The 9,780-nt window shown below is 54.5% G+C and overlaps 1 protein-coding gene across 1 annotated transcript in view; it reads right to left on the minus strand.

The window, feature by feature from the left end:
* Positions 1–9,780, minus strand: part of TCEANC2 (transcription elongation factor A N-terminal and central domain containing 2) — a 69,967-nt gene that overhangs the window by 3,978 nt on the left and 56,209 nt on the right. The window lies entirely within an intron of this gene.

Here is a 9,780-nt window from a genome sequence, read left to right on the forward strand (position 1 = left end):
TATTCTCAGGATCTAAGCGCGTTCCATAAATTAAATTCATTTAATTCCTTGCACTAATGCTGTGAGGGGAGTACTGTTATGAGTCCCATTTCACAGATGAGGAAACTGAGGCACTGAGAAGTCAAGTAACTTGCTTGAGGTCACACCTAATAGCTCCCGTCGGGTGAAGACTAATGCTGAGAGCCAGGAATCACTCTAGACACTTCCTATGCGCTAGCTTGTCTAGTCCTCACGACAGAGGAGCTGAGGCACAGAGGCTGTGTATCTCATCCACGGTCACATGGCTGGTGAGTGGTGCCACCAGGCCTCAAAACAGGTGGTCTGACTTCAGAGTCCCCGCTCCTAACCAGTGGCCCTAACACTTCTTGGCACGATGCTCAGTGCAGGGCCTGAGCTTGGGAAGTGTTGCCCAGTCTTAGCGTGAGGCTGTAAAATGGGTTCCGGGCTCCTGAGATCTCGGAGAGGCCCTGACAAACTGCTGCCCATCACGGGTGCCTTGTCAGAACCCAAGGCTGCTCCCAGGGGAGCCTTTGGGACCCGTGGCGTCCCCGGCCACCGGTTCTGCCCACGTAGTCGCCGGAACACACAGTGCTGAGCCAGGCCCGGCTGCCCTGGACACTGAGCCTCAGGGCCCTCCAGAGCTGTTCCACATTCCCCTCCAAAGTCAACGAGGCCCCGGCTGGCTTTCCTCCTGGAAAATCAGTGGGGCTCACTGCCCTCTGCTGGCTTCCTCCAAGGCCGCCCGGACTCTAGGAGCAGTGGGCACTTCGGGGAAGGCTGCCCCAGCTGTACCTCTGCACTCTGGTCCTGCCTGGGCCTGCATCCTACTGCTTCCCTGAGCTCCCCTGGCTGTGGCTCTGGAGGGAGCCGTGATACCCCTGCCCTTGGAAGCGCTCGCAGAATTGGAGCTAGAGCAGTGGCGGCCCCCGTTCCCTGAGCCCCTTGGGGAACACGGGCATTTAACCGCTCTAGTCCTCAGAACCACTCCGCTTAACAAACAAGGAAGCCGAAGCTCAGTCTAGCTGATGGGTTTGCCAGAGACCACCCAACTGGTAACTGGTGGAGTGGGGACCCGAATCCAGTTCCTTCCGGGGGCTCTTTCCACGAAATCGAAACCACATGGACTCTGTCCAGATGGCCCCCCTGCTCTCTGTGCTGAGGGCTTCAGGGGTATTTATTCATGCCTTTGAGTGCCTAGCACTGAACTGGTAAGTGTTTTGGAGACAGTGGCAATGCAAGCGGTGTGGGTAGGCCTCCCCTAAACCAACAGTGACGCAAAGCAGGTGGATAGACGAGGAAACCCCACAGTGCCTGGAAGCAGCCTGAGTCCCTGGAGGCAGTGATGCCCCGGGCAGGGTGCTGGGGAACGAGAAGACATTAAACTGGTGACAGTGGGGAGACGCAGGGAGAAAGGGCATTTCGGGCAGGCAATGGCTGGAGATTAGAGATTCGAGGGCCTCGAGGGAACCCCAAATTCACCAGGTGGCTACAGCACAGAGTGGGAGGAGACAGTGGAGGTGACAAGGCCGGGAAGGCAGGTGAGGACACAGCCTAACTTCAAGAGACTTCCCACACAGTGGCCATGTCGGCTCTTGGGCCCCGTTTGGTGCCCTCGGGATTCCTGTGTACAAAGGGCTCCCCAAATCATAAATCCGGTACACTGGCTTTATAGCTGAAGCTTGGAGAGAAGGTGATTGGCTTCAGGTCACCCAGAGGAGCCAGAATCACACCCAGGTTACCTGATTCCAAGGGACACCCTGTCCCTGCAGCACCATCTCAAAGCCCTTCCTCCTTCCCAGGGGATGAGTTTCTGTTCGATCACCATGGGGGGCAATCAGGGCCCACAAACCTCGGGATTCCCCTGGCAACTCTGTGGATCAGGCCCGCCCATATCACCTGGGTGAGGGAGTTTCCCTGTCTTTGAGATCAAACACAAACCCCAAACAGAAACTGCCCCACATCTGAGCTCCAGGTAAATGCAGCCCGAGCCTGTGAGGTATACACACCTTTTGGCTCACACCCAGAAGGAAGCTGTTTGAATAAAAACTCTCCTGGACGGGCGCCCAGTGATTTATAGTTTGCAAAGTGCTTTCCCCAAACGTTCTGCCTTTTGATCCTCGCACCTGTCCTGAGAAAAAGGTGCTGCCCATTTTACAGAGGCAGAAACTGAGGCCTGAGAGGTGAAGTGCAATGCTCAAGGTCACAGAAGGAGGGCGCTCTAGGGTCAGAAACAAGTGGCCCCAGGAGGCGGCACGTGCCGGACACACATCAACTAAATGGCCCATCTCTGACGAATGCGGTGGGTAAAGCCAAGAGTGGTCATAGGAGGTGTCACTGAGGTCCTTTCAAAAATGCATAGCAGTGACCAGGCAGAACTCGGGAGGGGAGCTTTCTGGGCCAAGGAAAGCGTGAGCAAAGGCCTGGAGGTAGGAGAAAGCAGGCAGACAGGAAACAGGGAATACTCCAACGGGACTGGTGCACAGAGTGTGGGCGTAGCCGGGGGTGGCTCCCCTCCTTTCCCAGGGACCTCTTCTCCCCTCCCCTATCTCCCAGCTGCCTCTCTCAACATCTGCTCTACTCTTGCTGTTGGTGTTCAGATCTGTCTCCCCCATCCTTCTGGAAGCTCCTGGAGGGCAAGGACCTTATCCAGTTCATTTCTGTATCCTCAGTCTCTAGCACAAGGCTGGCCTGGCACAGAGATGGAGCCAGTTAATGAATAAGGATGAATGAATGAATGAATGAATGAATACACAGTGCCAGCTACATTACATGAAATAGCAGCTGAGAGTTTTTTGAACACTAACCACGTGCCACCAGGTGCTTGGCTAGCTACTTTTTATACACATCGTCTCTTTAATCCCTGCGAGGCCTATTATTTACTTTTTATTATCATCAAAACCTCCGTTTTATAGGTGAGGAAACCGAGGCACAGAAAGGTGAAGTAACTTGGGTAAGGTCACAGAGTCCGTAACTGTCCTTGGGATTTGAACTGAAGCCACAGGCTCAGTTGAGCGATTTTGCACACACTCTCGGCCACGTGGGGACACAGCTGCCTGCACAGGCACACACACGTGTGCACACACACACACACAAGAGCACCCAGGCCACAGCCTTGTGCTCCTAGACACCCAGTCCTCCCCAGATTTGCTTACCCCCTAGCATGGAGAAGGAGCTCACAGTCCTGGTGCCGGGCTGGGGCAGGGGTGGGGTGAGAAGGAGCCAGGTGGGCTCTGAGACGTGCTCACTCCCTTTCTCTGGAACGCAGCTTCCTGTCATTAGGCACCTCCAGCTCAGGAGTATAGAAATCCTTTCTTTTGTACAGTCTCCCCTTCTATATAATCCCTGCCACAAAATGAGGATTCCCTGCAATAAAGGAAGCAAAGATTTCCCATATGCCTCTGGGCGTACCAGGCCCTGTGCGGGTCTCCTTACAAACCCCGGGAAAGGTTTCTCAGTGTCCCAGGTCACCCAGGCTCAGGTGGAATGGGAGTTCCGATTTAGGTGGCCAGACCCTCTAGGCCAGCTCATCTTCCACTGCCCAAGTCCTTCCAGTACCCCCACGACCCCTTAACATCTGATAGAGGACAATCCAGCCTCAGGGAACAGGGAAGGGACCGGAGAGTGGAAGGCCTTGCCTGAGGTCACACAGCACAGCAGGAGCTGGAACCCGGGCCCGAGGTGGGGATGGGCTGCAGGAGCTTATTTCCAGCCAGAGCCGAACTCGGGGCTGACTGGGGTGCAGTCTGGAGGTGTGGGGAGACCCTGCCTGGGCACTGGGCCTCTTTGCCAGCTCCATTTCATAGCAAAAGGGAAGGAGGGGCCCGCTGGGCATCAGGCGTCCGGACCAGGCCTGCCGGTCTGCGCAGCAGGGCGAGTTCGTGGGCCGTGGGTCCTTGTACTGCTTCACATGCATAGCTGCACATGAGCTCTCTCGTGTGTGGCTGGGGCACAGGTGTGAGGGGCTGCGTGTTGCTGCGTGTGCAGGTGTATCTGGGTGTGTTTGAGAGCATCTGTGTGTGTGTCTAACATTACCCCCACCGCACTCTCATGAAACCTCATCTCTTCCAGTGTCTTATCTGATCCCCGTCGTAGGGCAGTGAGGGAGGCATGGCAGGGGTTGTGGAGAAAGAGAGGCCGAGGGAAGCTAGGGTGAGGGAAGGGCACCTGACTGCAGGAGGTAGCCCTGCGTGCCTGTTCCTGGATGGATGTTCCCATGCGTGTGCGGGTGCCATCTCCAGAGGGACCGGAAGTGATAACCCTTCAGGTCCGTCCTGGCTCTGCCCAGCATGTTCCTGCAGGGCTGCAGGGTCGAGTGTGTTTGGGATCTATGTGGGCAGGGGAGTGTGTCTGAGCAGATGTGTGCCTGGTGAGAGAGAAAGCCTGTGCAGACTGTGGGTGTTTCGGGGCGTCTTCTTCCACCAGACGGCTCCCAAGCGCCCAAGGCCTCAGAGAGGGATGGGGGAGCAGGCTCTCAGCGGGCTGGCCAGAGGCTCTCCAGGCCCCTCTGCCCAGCTGGGCAGAGGCCTGGGCTGGTGTTGGGCACAGCGCCACCTTGTGGGGCCGCAAGGAGGGATCTGTGGCATGTCCGGGAAGCTGATGGCCTCCGCAGGGAGAAAGAGGGATGGGGATGGGGAAGAGTGGTCCCGGGGAACCTGGAAGGCCAAACCGCTCCCAGAACCCGGGCCACCAGATCCGGGTTGTGCCAATTTCCTGGGACAAAAGAGATCCAAGAGGCTTCCCTGAGGTTTTCCCCCTCCCTTCCTGGCTCCTCCTGGAGGATGCTCCTTCCTCTGACTCTTAAATGCTATTCCCATTGACTAGGGAAGTCAGACGCTAACCAAATTCTTAAAAGTGAGAAAAGCCAAAGGTGGCCACGTGTCCTGCTTTGCCTTGGTTTGCCTGGGACTGACAGGTCTCCAGGACACAGGACCCTCGGTTTTAACATCAGGGAAGTCCTGGGCAAACGGGACTAGTTAGTCACGCTAGAGGAGCACGTGTGGCGGCGGGGAAATAGTGCAGACGATTCCTGGGGGCCTAGGTTGGTCTGAAGGGTCAGAGGAGGCCTCTGTGCCCTCACCCCAGCAGGGGTCTTGTTGGCCACAGACGCTTTAGACAATCTCTTCTATCCTGAGGGTTTTGTTACCATCTCCGTGGGATCTGGTGACTCCCAGTTGGGCCTCCACCCAGACCTCTCTCGTGGGTTCGGTCCCTCATCTGCTCTGAACTAGTGGGCCAGGCTGTCACACGGGCGTAGCCACCCCACAGGCCTCAAATGCGATTATGATGTCCCCTGAGCCTCTTTCTTCTCCTGTGTTCCTATCTCAACGAGTGGCATTCCCACCCACTGGTCACCCAGCCAGACATCTTTGATCCCTCTTTGATCCCTCTGAATCCCTCACCTTCCACATCCAGGCCTTTCAATTCCATGTACCACCATCTCTCCAGTCTACTTCTTTCTCTCTCATCCCCGCTGCCACTACACTGTCACCACCATCCTCCCCTGGCCTTGCGGTCTCCAGCAATTGCCCTGCGTTCATCTAGAACAGGCCAGAACGTGGAGTCTGGTCCCAGCTTAAGGATGAGTGAGAATGCTGGCTTGGACTCGGTTCCAGGTCCTCAGTCCTGAGAATTCTTGCCATGCCAGTCTGGGGACACTCTCTCTAGCCACACTGCACGAGAGGAATGTGAGGGCCCTGTTTTTGTCCTTCAGGGCATTTGGGAAGGCTGGCCAAGGCCAGCTCAGGCATCTCTCTACTCCATATCCACTCTGCAGCTGGAGCGTCTTCCTGCTCAGTCCCCTCCATGGTTCTCCGTGGTCCTCAGGATGAAGTTGCAGCACCTTGACCTTGCTATGTGACGAGTTCTTATTGCCCTTAGAGTTACATTTCTAACCATTGCTCCACCTGTACCCGTTGTGCTGCTGGTTTTCTGTGTCCTGGTGAGAATGATGATGGTATGGGTGCAATGGTGTGTATGTGGCATTATTGGGGTGTGTGTGGTGGTTGGGATGGTGTGTTTCTAGTGGCTGTGATGGTGTGTGTGTGATTGGGATGGCGTGTGTGTGGTTGGGATGGTGTGTGGGGTTGGGATGACATGTGTGGTTGGGATGGCATGTGTGGTTGGGATGGTGTGTGTGTGGTTGGGATGGTATTTGTGTGGTTGGGATGGTGTGTGTGTGTGGTTGAGATGGTGTGTGTGGTTGGGATGGTATTTGTGTGGTTGGGATGGTGTGTGTGTGTGGTTGGGATGGTGTGTGTGGTTGGGATGGCGTGTGTGGTTGGGATGGTGTGTGTGGTTGGGATGGTGTGTGTGGTTGGGATGGCGTGTGTGTGGTTGGGATGGCGTGTGTGTGGTTGGGATGGCATGTGTGTGGTTGGGATGGTGTGTGTGGTTGGGATGGTGTGTGTGGTTCGGATGGCGTGTGTGTCGTTGGGATGGCCTGTGTGGTTGGGATGGTGTGTGTGTGGTTGGGATGGCGTGTGTGGTTGGGATGGTGTGTGTGTGGTTGGGATGGCGTGTGTGTGGTTGGGATGGCGTGTGTGTGGTTGGGATGGCGTGTGTGGTTGGGATGGTGTGTGTGGTTGGGATGGTATTTGTGTGGTTGGGATGGTATTTGTGTGGTTGGGATGGCGTGTGTGTGGTTGGGATGGTGTGTGTGGTTGGCATGGTATTTGTGTGGTTGGGATGGTATTTGTGTGGTTGGGATGGCGTGTGTGTGGTTGGGATGGTGTGTGTGGTTGGGATGGCGTGTGTGTGGTTGGGATGGTGTGTGTGGTTGGGATGGTGTGTGTGGTTGGGATGGTGTGTGTGGTTGGGATGGTGTGTGTGGTTGGGATGGCGTGTGTGTGGTTGGGATGGCGTGTGTGTGGTTGGGATGGTGTGTGTGGTTGGGATGGCGTGTGTGGTTGGGATGGTGTGTGTGGTTGGGATGGTGTGTGTGGTTGGGATGGCGTGTGTGTGGTTGGGATGGCGTGTGTGTGGTTGGGATGGCGTGTGTGTGGTTGGGATGGTGTGTGTGGTTGGGATGGTGTGTGTGGTTCGGATGGCGTGTGTGTCGTTGGGATGGCCTGTGTGGTTGGGATGGTGTGTGTGTGGTTGGGATGGCGTGTGTGGTTGGGATGGTGTGTGTGTGGTTGGGATGGCGTGTGTGTGGTTGGGATGGCGTGTGTGTGGTTGGGATGGCGTGTGTGGTTGGGATGGTGTGTGTGGTTGGGATGGTATTTGTGTGGTTGGGATGGTATTTGTGTGGTTGGGATGGCGTGTGTGTGGTTGGGATGGTGTGTGTGGTTGGCATGGTATTTGTGTGGTTGGGATGGTATTTGTGTGGTTGGGATGGCGTGTGTGTGGTTGGGATGGTGTGTGTGGTTGGGATGGCGTGTGTGTGGTTGGGATGGTGTGTGTGGTTGGGATGGCGTGTGTGTGGTTGGGATGGCGTGTGTGTGGTTGGGATGGTATTTGTGTGGTTGGGATGGTATTTGTGTGGTTGGGATGGTGTGTGTGTGTGGTTGGGATGGCGTGTGTGTGTGGTTGGGATGGCGTGTGTGGTTGGGATGGCGTGTGTGTGGTTGGGATGGCGTGTGTGTGGTTGAGATGGCGTGTGTGGTTGGGATGGCGTGTGTGGTTGGGATGGCGTGTGTGGTTGGGATGGCGTGTGTGTGGTTGGGATGGCGTGTGTGGTTGGGATGGCGTGTGTGGTTGGGATGGCGTGTGTGTGGTTGGGATGGCGTGTGTGGTTGGGATGGCGTGTGTGGTTGGGATGGCGTGTGTATGGTTGGGATGGCGTGTGTATGGTTGGGATGGCGTGTGTGGTTGGGATGGTGTGTGTGGTTGGGATGGTGTGTGTGGTTGGGATGGTATGTTTCCAGTGGCTGCTCTGGTGTGTCAGTGTTGGTAGGGGCAGAATAGAGCTTTCAGATCGCTCACATCTACTTTGACCAGAGCAGTTCCAATTGTGTACGTTTTATGGATTGGGGTTCCTTACGACTTTGTTTCTAAGAAGGCTTTTGCAGCTTTGAAAGGTTTGCAAAGAGTCATTGCTCTAAGATGACTAGTTGTTTTCTGCTTCTCCTCCACACCAAGCAGCTTCCCACCTCTGTGCTTTTACCCAGGCTCTTCCAAAGACCTCCATCTCTCTCTGTAGAAATGTTACCCTCTGAAATGGCCCCACCTCCAAGAAGCTTCTGGGGCTCAGCGGCAGGGACAGGATTGCTCCCTCCTCTACGCACCACTGCCCTTCACATCTACCCCATTTGTGTCCTTGTCTTACACGCCTAGACTAAGAGCTCACCGCCTCAGTAATCTCCACACTAACATTCTTCCTTTCTTCTCTGCTGACTCATGCACAGAGGTGAATAAAAATCGCGTCAGCGGTTTTGTGCAGCACACAGCCTGGTGGGAAAGACGGACACATAGCACTGTGACATCAGTGCTATAATGGAGGGGAGCTAGAGGCCCCTGACCTGGGAGCAGGGAGGCAAAAAAAGGCTTCCTACAGAAAATCATCCCCAAGCATAGTTTTATTTTTTTTTTAATTTTTTTTAACGTTTATTTATTTTTGAGACAGAGAGAGACACAGCATGAACGGGGGAGGGTCAGAGAGAGAGGGAGACACAGAATCTGAAACAGGCTCCAGGCTGTGAGCGGTCAGCACAGAGCCTGATGTGGGGCTTGAACTCACGGACCGCGAGATCATGACCTGAGCCGAAGTCGGACGCTCAACTGACTGAGCCACCCAGGCGCCCCCCCAAGCATAGTTTTAAAGGATGAAACATGCCCCTGGAGAAGAAGTGGGGAAAAATATCCTGGGCAGAACCACCCGCCGGTCACATCGCACCCTCTCTGCTGCCCGTGTCCCCCCCTCACCGGCCTCACTGTGCTGAATCTAGATTTTTTGGACGGTGTGCAGCGAATGAACAAGCGGCAGCTGTATTATCAAGTCCTAAATTTTGGAATGATAGTTTCCTCGGCACTAATGATCTGGAAGGGGTTCATGGTCATAACTGGAAGTGAAAGTCCAATTGTAGTTGCTCAGTGGCAGCACGGAACCTGCATTTCATAGAGGAGATCTTCTCTTTTTAACAAATAGAGTTGAAGATCCCATCCGAGTGGGAGAAACTGTTTTTAGAATAGAAGGAAGAGAGATTCCTATAGTTCGTGGAGTCTTGAAGATTCGTGAAGAGCAAAATGGACATATCAAGTTTTTGGCCAAAGGAGATAATAATGCGGTTGATGACAGAGACCTCTATAAACAAGGACAACACTGGCTGGAGAAGAAGGATGTGGTGGGGAGAGCAAGGGGGCTCCGTGCTCAGCGTGAGCCCAACACAAGGCTTGAACTCGTGACACTGAAATCAAGAGCCAGACGTTCAACCAACTGAGCCACCCGGCACCCCCCAAAAAATACAATCTTTGGGGCGCCTGGGTGGCTCAGTCGGTTAAGCGGCCGACTTCAGCTCAGGTCACGATCTCGCGGTCTGTGGGTTCGAGCCCCGCGTCGGGCTCTGTGCTGACCGCTCAGAGCCTGGAGCCCGCTTCGGATTCTGTGTCTCCCTCTCTCTCTGACCCTCCCCCGTTCATGCTTTGTCTCTCTCTGTCTCAAAAATAAATAAACATTAAAAAAAAATTTTTTTTTAAATTAAAAAAAATACAATCTTTAAAAAAATAAAATCAAATCCCAACGTTGAAAATACAAAAAAAAAAAAAAAAAAAAAAAAAAAAAAATGTGCGAAGGCCCCAGCATCAGAAAACACGGTTGGCTTGTGCGACAAACTGTCAGCAGTT

The sequence above is a fragment of the Panthera onca genome, chromosome C1 (genome assembly GCF_046562875.1).
Source record: "Panthera onca isolate mPanOnc1 chromosome C1, mPanOnc1 haplotype 2, whole genome shotgun sequence".
NCBI lineage: Eukaryota > Metazoa > Chordata > Mammalia > Carnivora > Felidae > Panthera > Panthera onca.